A 13,212-nucleotide genomic window follows, 5' to 3' on the forward strand; every position below is an offset into this window, starting at 1 on the left:
AGAAATTATCACAAATCCCCAAGGCGAGTCCAAGGGTGTTGGTGGTTGTCAAGCCTGACCTTCCCATCACTGTACGGGAAGAGGTGGCTCGGGAGGAGGCTATTGATGATGTAGCTGGCGCTGTGGAGGAACTTGATGATGAGGATGGTGATGTGGTTATTGTAAATGAGGCACCAGGGGGGGAAACAGCTGATGTCCATGGGATGAAAAAGCCCATCGTCATGCCTGGTCAGAAGACCAAAAAATGCACCTCTTCGGTCTGGAGTTATTTTTATCCAAATCCAGACAACCAATGTATGGCCATATGTAGCTTATGTAAAGCTCAAATAAGCAGGGGTAAGGATCTTGCCCACCTAGGAACATCCTCCCTTATACGTCACCTGAATAACCTTCATAGTTCAGTGGTTAGTTCAGGAACTGGGGCTAGGACCCTCATCGGTACAGGGACACCTAAATCCCGTGGTCCAGTTGGATACACACCAGCAACACCCTCCTCGTCAACTTCCTCCACAATCTCCATCAGATTCAGTCCTGCAGCCCAAGTCAGCAGCCAGACTGAGTCCTCCTCAATACGGGATTCATCCGAGGAATCCTGCAGCGGTACGCCTACTACTGCCACTGCTGCTGTTGCTGCTGTTAGTCGGTCATCTTCCCAGAGGGGAAGTCGTAAGACCGCTAAGTCTTTCACAAAACAATTGACCGTCCAACAGTCGTTTGCCATGACCACAAAATACGATAGTAGTCACCCTATTGCAAAGCGTATAACTGCGGCTGTAACTGCAATGTTGGTGTTAGACGTGCGCCCGGTGTCCGCCATCAGTGGAGTGGGATTTAGAGGGTTGATGGAGGTATTGTGGCCCCGGCACCAAATTTACTACCGGGGCCACTCCACTGTGCAGTCCATATTTAGGTGTATCAGATATTAAACAACGGTGACAGTTGATGCCCAATTTTTTAATTATATTGTGGCCTCGGTACCAAATTGTGTACCGGGGCCACCACACTACGCAGTCCAGATACTTGTTTGGTGGAATTCTGACACGTGGAGGGTTTTATTATTATTATATTGTGTGGACCACTCTATCTATACCACACTACAACTCTATATACCACTCTATTTCATACTTTAATTCTATTTCATACTTTAATTCTATTTCATACTTTAATTCTATTACTAATTACCATAAAGAGGAACAAAATAAACCAATTTTACCAAAAGTATAATATGACTTAGACTTACAAACACTACACTTGAAAGATCGTGCCTTTAAATGAAAAAGTCAGTCTTCATTGCACGACTATGTGCAACAGGGACAGTTTTTTGGGTTTACAAAGTCAAACAATAACACTTTGACCCTGTCTGTCTGGGATCTCAATGACGAATTGTCTGTACCATGTTTGGAGGAGGTATTGTGGCCCCGGTATCAAATTGGGTACCGGGGCCACCCCACTATGCAGTCCAGATACTTGTTTGGTGGAATTCTGACACGTGGAGGGTTTTTTAATTATATTGTGGCCTCGGTACCAAATTGTGTACCGGGGCCACCACACTACGCAGTCAAGATAGATAGATGCGTATTGCGTATCATAGATAAAGTACATTCAGTGGTGTGGGGCAAATTGAAAAATATTCAAAATGCACTGACATTATCAAAAACAAGAGGTTTTCACACGCTAAAACTCCAACATGTATATGATGGAGAGGATGGAGGAGCAGCCGTATGTGTAGTGTAATGCAGATCTGTTGAAGGTTTTTTATATATTTTATTGTGGTGCCCAGTGCCCACTCCTCTACGCAGTCCAGGTACATTTATTGGTGCGAATCATAAAAGTTCAGGGTTTTTAATATATATTGTGGTGACCCACTCCTCTACGCAGTCCAGGTACATTTATTGGTGCGAATCATAAAAGTTCAGGGTTTTTAAGATATTGTGGTGACCCACTCCTCTACGCAGTCCAGGTACATTTATTGGTGCGAATCATAAAAGTTCAGGGTTTTTAATATATTGTGGTGACCCACTCCTCTACGCAGTCCAGGTACAATTATTGGTGCGAATCATAAAAGTTCAGGGTTTTTAATATATATTGTGGTGACCCACTCCTCTACGCAGTCCAGGTACATTTATTGGTGCGAATCATAAAAGTTCAGGGTTTTTAAGATATTGTGGTGACCCACTCCTCTACGCAGTCCAGGTACATTTATTGGTGCGAATCATAAAAGTTCAGGGTTTTTAATATATTGTGGTGACCCACTCCTCTACGCAGTCCAGGTACAATTATTGGTGCGAATCATAAAAGTTCAGGGTTTTTAATATATTGTGGTGACCCACTCCTCTACGCAGTCCAGGTACATTTATTGGTGCGAATCATAAAAGTTCAGGGTTTTTAATATATATTGTGGTGACCCACTCCTCTACGCAGTCCAGGTACATTTATTGGTGCGAATCATAAAAGTTCAGGGTTTTTAATATATATTGTGGTGACCCACTCCTCTACGCAGTCCAGAAAGATACCTTGTTGCAACGTTTTGGACTAATAACTATATTGTGAGGTGTTCAAAATACACTGTAAATTAGTGGAAATGCTTGTTATTGAATGTTATTGAGGTTAATAATAGCCTAGGAGTGAAAATAAGCCCAAAAACTTGATTTTTAAACTTTTTATGTTTTTTTCAAAAAAAATCCGAATCCAAAACCTTAAATCCGAACGGAGACCTTTCGTCAAGTGTTTTGCGAGACAAATCCGAACCTCAAAAATAACGAAAATCCGGATCCAAAACATAAAACACGAGACCTCAAAAGTCGCCGGTGCACATCCCTAATTATATCCATATTATATTATGTTATTATTATTATTATATAGAGGGGAGGGGTCTGTACAGTGATATATGAGGAGGAATAAGACAGATCCCAGCACACACTGTGTATTATATCCATATTATATTATGTTATTATTATATAGAGGGGAGGGGTCTGTACAGTGATATATGAGGAGGAATAAGACAGATCCCAGCACACACTGTGTATTATATCCATATTATATTATGTTATTATTATTATATAGAGGGGAGGGGTCTGTACAGTGATATATGAGGAGGAATAAGACAGCTCCCAGCGCACACTGTGTATTATATCCATATTATATTATGTTATTATTATATAGAGGAGAGGGGTCTGTACAGTGATATATGAGGAGGAATAACACAGCTCCCACCACACACTGTGTATTATATCCATATTATAATATGTTATTATTATTATATAGAGGAGAGGGGCCTGTACAGTGATATATGAGGAGGAATAGGACAGCTCCCAGCACACACTGTGTGTTATATCCATATTATAATATGTTATTATTATTATATAGAGGAGAGGGGCCTGTACAGTGATATATGAGGAGGAATAGGACAGCTCCCAGCACACACTGTGTATTATATACATATTATATTATGTTATTATTATATAGAGGGGAGGAGTCTGTATAGTGATATATGAGGAGGAATAAGACAGCTCCCAGCACACACTGTGTATTATATCCATATTATATTATGTTGTTATTATTATTATATAGAGGATAGGGGTCTGTACAGTCATATATGAGGAGGAATAAGACAGCTCCCAGCACACACTGTGTATTATATCCATATTATATTATGTTAATATTATATAGAGGGGAGGGGTCTGTACATTTTGTTGTAAAGAAGAATTAAACCGCTGCTAACACACACCGTGAATTAGTGACACATTGGTGGGAAGTTCTGACACTAATTCACTTGAGGGATTGAGGTTGTGATTTACATCAAAGTAATTGAGTGTTATGGGACGGAAGTTACTGTGACAGGTTGTGAATGATTCAGTAACTGTAACAATTGTCATTTACTTTGATTCAGACATCAGTTTAGGACCGCTGAAATTATAGATAAGCAATCCTATATCTTTTGTGAGCCTGTATTTTTATCAAATTTATATTAAATTATGTATTAAATACTACACTATATAGTCCTTTATCTTCTTGCTTGGAATTACATGAAGTGGTCCTGGAGAGGCACAGCATAAAGGATTTGTGGCGATAAGCCTCAATTTTTTTTTCTTTCTGTTAGCATATGCACTTTTTTGGGGTGTTTTATTATTGAGTTACGAAACTACTATACTATGGTTATCAGTGTGTCACGCTGTAGGGTCTGGAAAAACCCATATGGTCTGCTTGAGTTGACGCTACCCTCCAAGAGGCGCAGAGTATAAAGGAGAGGGAGGTATTCCCCAGGGACCCTCGCAAGGGTGTTTGGACTTTGTTGCTCCCTAACCGCAGTCCGGAGTAATAATGAGGAGTAATGATCTGTAGGAAGATGAGGCACAGAGGTACCGTGGAGCTAGGAAGCCCCATAGGGTCAGGATCATGTAGAAGTGCGATGGCCTGCAGGTAGTTAATGCATAGAGGTGCTCGGGAGCTGGAGAGCACCTAGAGTCAGGATCGCAAGGAGGTGCGACGGTCTGCAAGTAGGTGGCGAACAGAAGCACCGATGTGCAGGAGGTGGAGACTGGTGGAACACTCTGCAGCAGGATAGTGCTGGAGAGCTGGGACCAGGTGCAGGTGGTAACATTCTGCAGAAGGTTGACGCTGTAACATCGGAGAGCTGCCGGCAGGTAAAGGTGGAAATACTCTGCAGCAGAATAGCGCTGTAAAACCGGAGAGCTGGAAGCAGGTAATGGTGGTAATACTCTGCAGCGGAATAACACTGTAACACCGAAGAGCTGGAAGCAGATAATGGTAATAGTACTCAGCAGCACCGGGAAAACAGGAGCCAGACTGGAATACATCTAGACAGGTGAGGAGACTTGAAGATCAGGTAAGGAGACAGGTGCTTTAAATAGACAGGGCTGGCAGGCAGTCGGTCAATCAGGTGAATGGAAGGAGTTTTGAAAAGACCAGTTTTGCACATGCACAGTTCAGACAGGCCAGATGGTGCACATCACGGAGACCCGATATGAGGAGAGCGGCGACCAGAGGCTGGTGGGAGCGCCGGACTTCAACCAGGTGGTCAACGGGTCCAGTGCCTAATAGTACCCCCCCTTTTGTAGGTGGGCACCGAACACCTGATCCTGGGTTTGTTAGGAAATCTGGAGTGGAACCTCTGCACTAGGAATGGAACGTTGACATCAGAAGAATTGAACCAGGAACACTCTTCCGGGCCGAAACCCTTACAATCTTCTAAATATTTGATTCTGACACGTGAGAGCTTAGAGTCCAGGATTTGGCTAATTTCTAAGTCATCCCCTATTTGAAGAAGGAGAGATGATGGCGTGGTCTTGTTGGAAAAGCGGTTGATGACCAAGGGTTTAAGGAGAGAAACATGGAATGTGTTGGAAATACGCAAAGAGACAGGAAGTTTGAGTTTGAATGATATAGAGTCTAGACAGGAGAGGAGACCTGACTATCTGGCACTCAAGTAATGAGACAGGTGCTTTAAATAGACAGGAGTGACAGGCAATCAGGTGACTGGAAGGAGTTTTCAAAAAAGGCCAGTTTTGCACATGCGCAGTTCAGACTGGCAAGATGGCGGCTGCCAGCGCACACCACAGGGACCTGATGAGAGCGCTGACCAGAGGCAGGTTGGAGTGTCAGACTCCAACCAGGTGGTCAGCGGGTCCGGTGCCTGACACAGTGTTTCTATTTTTATGGTACCCTTGTACCCTTATTTGGAGTTCTACGATCCAGTAACTGCTGATGCAATTGTGACTTTGGATAACCATACTGATGTTCCTAATTTACTCCTACACTGGGTACGCATGCAAATAATCACTTTGTTTTATTGGGCTGATTGTACCAATAATACTACACATATTAGGCGTCTGATAATGAATATAATACTACACATATTATGCGTCTCGTTCCTTCTTCCCCACTTTTCAGATTACTACTCTTACCAGACTTGCCACCTGGTTGTTTAAAGGCTGGCAGCCACCTTACACGCATAACAGAGTGTTATTGAGTGTATATAAGCATTGTGTCAATAGGTGGACACTGGGTTGAGCGCCATATTGCTAATTTGTGTTGACAACTTAAAACCTGGGTTTTTTTTGTTTGTTTTTTTTATAAACTTTTTATTAGAAACATCTTTTTTTTTGGGGTAAAAAGCATTACAAAATCTTGAGAAGTTAATCAGTAACAAATAACACGCGTTTACATACAGCAGGACGCATAAACACTCTCATGGTTCTATCATATTCGGGAGGTAGTTGCGTAATTATCCAGAACTGCAAAGATGTTGTTTTAACATTTCAGAACTATAGGGTATGGAGGGGGTGGGAGTAATGAATAGAAGGGGGGGGGGGGGTGTAGGGACCAGAGGAAGGGATGGGAAGTTGAGAATTCACACATCAAATAAAGGATAAGTAAACTTGTTTAGAAGTACCGTTATATATTCAGATTCCGATAAATCTGGAGTGGAGGTTGATAATGATATAAGGTCCATAAAGACCAGACTTTGTAGAAGGAGACAGAGGAGCCCCTCAGTATGCTAGTAATATGTTCCATCTGGTAAGTATGCCAGATCCTACTGCATCTGGAGTGTTGGCAGTGTGGAGTTTTTCCAAGAGGCCGCTATCTGACAAGTGGCAGCACTGACAATGTGTCTAAGAAGTTTGTGAGCAGATTTGGTGAGGTCTGGGAGGGGCAGCGGTAGCAGGATATGCTTAGGGTCAGGTGGTAAGTGAGTATTTAGAATTGTTGAAGCTAGCGCAAGGACTGCTGTCCAATATGGTCGTATCCTGGGACAGTCCCACCATATATGCATAAATGTTCCCGTTTGCCCACAGTTTCTCCAGTAGTCAGCGCTGGTCTGTGGGTATATTTTTTGTAGCCTCGAGGGGACATAGTACCACCTGTGTAAAAGCTTGTAAGCATTTTCTTTGATACGAACATTTATAGAGCAACGAGCTGTACTTTCATAAATATCCGACCACTCCTCCTCATCTAGCTCAGTTCCCAGGTCCTCCTCCCACTGCTTCTGAAAGCGGTCCTTAACAGATGGGGTAGCGGGGAGTAAGGTGTTATATAGAGTGGATATAAAACCTTTGGAGGAGGGGCCCGAGAGACACAGGTTCTCAAATGTGGTGGGTGGTCTGGAAGAGAGTTGGGCTTTAACCGTTTAATGGTAGTGCCTAATCTGTAGATATTGGTGGAACTGTCCCGGCAAAAAACCACACCGTTCTACCAACTCCGAAAATTGTGGAAATATTATTGTCTTAGTTATATGATTGAGTAACAGCAGCTTGCCCGTACCTGCCCATTTTGTATACATGGAGCGAGACAACCTGGGCGTAAATGCAGAGTTAGACTACAAGGGTATTAGAATTAAGGGGGCAGGAGAGAGGGATACCAAACGGTTACATCTAGACCAGATTGAGAGTGATAGGGCCAGAACTGGATAGGCTCGAACAGAGACTGGGCGCTGTGTGACTGGGAGCCAAAGGACGGAGCAAATCGGTGAGCCACCCAATATATCCGATTCTATGTCCACCCATATCCGAGTTCCAGGGGGGGGGAATGCCATTGTACACACTGGGCCAGCCGCGCAGCGTAGTAGTAGTTACGTATTTTGGGGATGCCAAGACCACCTGCCATGGGTGAGCGCTGTAAAATGCGAGCAGAGATCCTGGGTCTCTTGTTTGACCATATAAACTGCATTATAAGAGTTTGTAACATTTTCAAGATTGAAGGGGGGACCCTGATGGGGAGAGTTTGGAAAAGGTATAATAACCTTGGGAGCAAGTTCATTTTCACTGACTTAATCTGTCCAACCCATGATATCATGAGTTTATCCCATGCTTTTAGGTCCTTTTTTATACAAGCTATGAGGGGGGGGGGGGTAGTTGGCTTGGTAGATATTTTCCACCTTTCTGGTGAGAGCTATACCCAAGTATCTTATGTGGTCGGAGTTTCAATGAAAGGGGAAATTTAATTCTAGGAGTTGCTTTAGCTTAGGGGGAATATGGAAGTCTAGGATATCTGTTTTGGTTGTGTTTATCTTAAAATTTGATATTGTGGAAAAAATGTGGAGTTCTTGAAATAGATTGGGGAGAGTGGTTAAAGGGTTAGTTAAGGTAAGGAGGATATCGTCCGCATAGAGGGCTATTTTGTGAGTACTGGAGAGCAGCTGTATCCCAGTTATATTAGGGTTTATACGAATTCTCATAGCTAGAGGTTCTATCACCAAGGCGAATAGAAGGGGAGAGAGGGGGCATCCTTGTCGGGTTCCGTTTCGGGTAGTGAAGGATGCAGAGGAGCTTCCATTCACCTGGGCAGATGCCGATGGGTTTTGGTACAGGGCTGACACCCCCTTGAGGAAGCGATCTTGAAAGCCATACGCAGCTAATGCTTGCAACTTGATGGGCCAGCCAACGCGGTCAAATGCCTTCTCCGCGTCAAGTGACACGAGGAGAGAGGGTTGTTTGTTATCATTAATATGTTGGATGAGATCAATGATCCGCCTAGTGTTGTCCGCAGCCTGTCGACCGGGGACAAACCCAACTTGATCTGGGTGTATTAGCCTGGGGAGCACAGAATTGACTCTATTCGCGAGGACTTTAGCATAGATCTTTAGATCTACATTTAGAAGTGATATGGGGCGGTAGCTACTACAAAGAGAGAGGGGGTCCTTACCCTCTTTTGGGATTACTGAAATCCGGGCTCGGGTCGTCGCCAGATCAAAGGTGGTTCCATCAAGGATGGCGTTAAACCACGTAGTGAGTTTAGGGCCAAATACACCTGCAAATGTTTTGTAATACTTGGCTGGGAAGCCATCTGGACCTGGGGCCGAGGACACTTTCATGCTGCTCCTCCATTATGTCTAAATTGAGAAATTCAATCTCTGCTTCAGAGAGCTGCGGGAGTCGGCAGGAGTGTAGGTAAGTATTCTGTCCTCTAAATCAGGGGGTGGCGGCGAAGAATCATTTAAGTTATATAATGATGAGTAGTAAATTCTTTCACTATCTGGCTCGGATTGTATGTCACTACATCCTGTGAATTTTTAATCGACGTAATCGTATTACGCGTTCGTCTCTGCCGCAACCTCCGAGCCAGGAGGGAATCCGCTTTATCACTTTTTCCGTAAAAGAGCTGCTGGGTCCATTTAAGTTGCGAGCTGTTTTTTTTTTTTTTAGATAGGACCGCGTTGAGCTGGTCCCTCACTGACGTCAGCTCCCGTAAGTGCGAGGGGTCTAATGAGCCCTGATGCTGAGCAAGGAGGGAGATAAGTCTAGTCTCTAATGTGACTATTAGTTCTTTCTCCTCTTTATGTCGGCGATACAGCAGAGTTGGTGCCATAGAGACTGGATAATCTTGGAGGGGACAATATCATTTGTGAACCAGAGTATCAACTTTATTGACGGATCATATTAAACCAGGTGACCGAGACTTTACTTTTGCCACACACATTGTCTACGGAGGAGGCTGTATTTATGGGCTACTATCTTTATTATTTACATTAAATAGCCCGTAATTTACCAGGACACATTGGTTGTTTTCCATGCTTTGGATTTATGACTGATTATTACCTTATATCTGGAGGTTTTTTCTTGTGCACATCATTCATTTTTACAGCCGTGGTTGTCTTTTTCTACATGTTGTTTTTTCTACATGTTTTTAACACATTGGTTCCTAATTATCAATACTTTATTATGCAGAATTCAATGAATTAGAATTATCATTTTAGTGTATATTTGATTGTGCTTGATTGACAATTTTATTAAATACTGTATACCTACCTGGCATATTGTTGATTGTCTCAATTCGCTCGACAGGAGATCCTCCGTATTGTTGTGTGATTTAATTTAATCTATACTAATCAGACTTGTAGCAGCGCGACCCTCATCCCTTGTTTTTGTAAAGTCTCTGCCATGTCAGGCCGTGTTCCATTCTGGACGCGGTGAGGCCCTCGGGGTTTGCGTCGCCGTTGACCTATCTGCAGGAGACCTAAAGTTGGAGGACAGTCCCAGTTTTTCTAGTATCAAAGCGCCTTCTGCTGGGGTCTTTGCGAAAAGAGGATTAGTTTCTGTGAAGACTTGAAGCCGAAAAGGAAAACACCACTTATATTGGTACCCGTGTTGTCGCAGAGTCTTTGTGATGTCTTTCAGCTCACGGCGCTTCTGGATGGTAAGAGGCGCAAGGTCTGCGAACAACTGGATATCACCGCCTTCATATGGGATAGAGTCTCTGTTCCTTGTGGCCTGCATAATTTTCTCCTTTATGTGGTAAAAGTGCATGCGATGGATGACATCCCTTGGTTACTGGCCTGGGGCAGACTTAGGGCGCAGAGATCTGTGTGCCCTGTCCAGGAGTAGTACGTCATCTGTGGCATCTGTTAATATGGTCTTAAAGAAGCCAAGCAGGAAGCCTGGGAGAGCCTGTGTGTCCACAGACTCAGGGATGTTTTTGAGACGGATGTTATTCCTCCTGGCTCTGTTTTCAATATCTTCGCATTTTTCCGTTAGGGAGTCCACATGAGAGTGCAGTGTTGTGATCTCTTGTGAGTTGTTGGCCACTGTCTTACAGATCTCGTCCGCCTTGGACTCCAAAGCATCCGTGCGATCACCCAGCTCGCCGATCTCCTTCCGGAACTCTGAGATTGCTTGTCTCAACTCCCTTTGAAACGTCTTAATATCTTGAACTAATGAGCTGATCAGGAGTCTCATAGCCGGGGGAACTTCATCGTCTCCTATCGTGTCTGAGCGCGGGGAACGGTCTGGCTGCTGTTGAGTTGCGGCAGACGTTTGTGGTTTAGTATGCTTTTTACTTCTATCGAAGAAGTTGGAGGTGTCTAAGGTAGAGGTTCGCTTTGTTCTTGTAGACATAACAGGGCTGCTTTGATTCTATAATATGACAATATTGCAGCTGTGAAGGGTTGGTGCCCCTGCGCGGGACATTTAGAACATTTTAGTCTAGGAGACAATCAGTTGTGAGTAATCGTATAAGAACTACCGGCAGGTATCCGGGGAGAGCCAATCGGACCTGCTGGCTAAAGATGTAAAGCCCCGTGACAATGACTAGAGTATAGGTTTTAGTATTCAGTATAGCCACTAGGTGGCAGCAAAGCATTGCCTGAATAGAGCCTGCACCACTATCCAGCAAAGTAGGTGATAAACAGGTAAAGGCTCAATAGTAATCAGCACAATACAATACTGCTGCAGCTGCTGAACTCCATGGGGTGAGCTCACTTAGATCTTGGATAGGAGACTGTGTCCCTCTCTGGTATAACTGGTGTAAAATCGCCAAAATGACAGGCTCACCGCTGCTGTCAGGAAAAGCTGTTAGGGACCCCCGAGCATACAAGAAGCCCACCAGTACCTTCGGGAGGATGACAGAGTACGGCTGGAGCTTTTTAACTTCTGCAAGGCCACCCAACAACTAAATGGCACCGGAGAGGGGCACCTCAGAGCATCCGTGGGAGGTCACAACTCAACCAGGGGGGCCGGTAAAGAGCAGAGATGACAGCAGGGGGAATATTCATGCAGCCGCTGTTCCTCAGATTATATGACAGGTAAGGGCGGTACAACTGACCTGTACAGGCTGACAGCGTGTGTATAGATGTCCCGCGGCGCCGTCACTCGCGGTTCAGGAACCCAGATGGGTAGGTGTGTAGGGCAGACGACGCTGTACTCTGCGATCTTCAGGTCCACTTTGGACCGCTTCTGCAGCCGGGTCGGTGATCACTGCCGTCCGTCAAACTACAGCACTATTCCCAGCAGGCCACCTGCCGTGTAAGTTACCGGAAATGGAGACGGTAATGGTGCCCGCGACTTTCGGCCAGATGCGGCCGAGACTGCCCACGCAAGGCCAGTCGGAGAGGCTCTCAGCAGAGGACCGAGCACCCGGTAAGGCACCCGTGTCCCTCTCAGCTGGCTATGAAGGGACACAATCCGATCGCGGCACTTCACCGCTGCCAATAACTAGGCAAAGACCTCACAATAGCGTGCCTGCGGGGACAAGCAGTCACGTAATGTAGCAGTGCTCTCCCCAAGTTCAGCAACTGTTTCAGCCAATTAGAGTGACAGCAGGACACCAGTTTACAGTGATTTTCGCTCTTCGTGTGACCTTGATTATGAAAATGTTGCAGAAATCTGGGCCGCTCAGAAGAAGAGAAGAATTAATATATAAAATGTTATTCTTCAGTTCAAATCGCTATAAGCTTTGAAAGATTTTTATTATTATTATTGGGAAGTATTACATTGCCCTGGCCCGGATACTTCTTAATGGCACCCAGCTGGCAACATTTTCTGGGAAGATCGCTGCCTCAGACCTCTAGTGCCTTGTGCGGAGAGCTAAACACCTCCACAGGAACACCCGATGGTCCTTCATAACAGCCTCCTACATTGGTTTTATGATTCCTATTATCTCTAATTGTCCCTTCTCTATCAATGCTAGGATTTGCCTTTGGTATAAATTGTATATGGTGGGAGTATGGATGAGGGATGATTTGACGAGGGAAGAGTGGGGATTATATACATAGTATAAAGGCAGATATGAGCAGGGTGAAAGTGGATAGTCTGCATATAAATACAAGCTACACCCCCTCTCTCCATCTGTTATTGGTTGACTGTGGGGTACTATCTATCTAGACTCAGCTGTTTTCTGGTTGCAATTCTACAGTTGATACATTTCTACTATATTAATATAGATTTGAAAAAATGCCAGTTTTTAATTATAATATTTTATTCTACTGGGACTAACACAACATATTTGCAATGACTGTTGTGGCAATTGGGACACCTTGCCACCGTCTAATAGAGGAAACCACAGCCTAAAGGTGTAGAGTGGGTTAAATACACACTCACTCACTCACTCACTCACTCTCTTAGTGTCCAGTTAGGAAACTAACTGTAAAAACCAGCATTAGGACTATGGGACTTTGTAAATATTTGAATATGTTTGGTGTGATTGCTGGAGACATTGAAGAGACTATATTATCCATTCTGACAAGAAAATAAACAGCAAAGTGGTTCAGCAAAACCTGTGTGAAGAGCAGTTTGTTTGGTGTGCTTTTCACACTGTGTTTTTATTCTTAGCTTTACATTTGAGTTTGTTCTCACTAATTTGCAAAGTGATTCAGCTGTTCGAGTGTAGTGTGGTTAAAGAAAAGGTGACTATTAAAGAGACAGTCCTGTAGATATCCTATCATGGACACGTTAAGAATGGACAAGGTTAGAAATCAAGTTA

At 44.1% G+C, this 13,212-nt stretch overlaps 1 protein-coding gene across 4 annotated transcripts in view; it reads left to right on the top strand.

Annotated features, from left to right (window-relative positions):
* LOC142151051 (uncharacterized) overlaps positions 1-13,212 on the top strand; it is a 106,537-nt gene that overhangs the window by 36,992 nt on the left and 56,333 nt on the right. The gene's annotated exons all lie outside the window — the stretch shown is intronic.

This window comes from Mixophyes fleayi, chromosome 4 (genome assembly GCF_038048845.1).
Source record: "Mixophyes fleayi isolate aMixFle1 chromosome 4, aMixFle1.hap1, whole genome shotgun sequence".
NCBI classification, from domain to species: Eukaryota; Metazoa; Chordata; class Amphibia; order Anura; family Limnodynastidae; genus Mixophyes; species Mixophyes fleayi.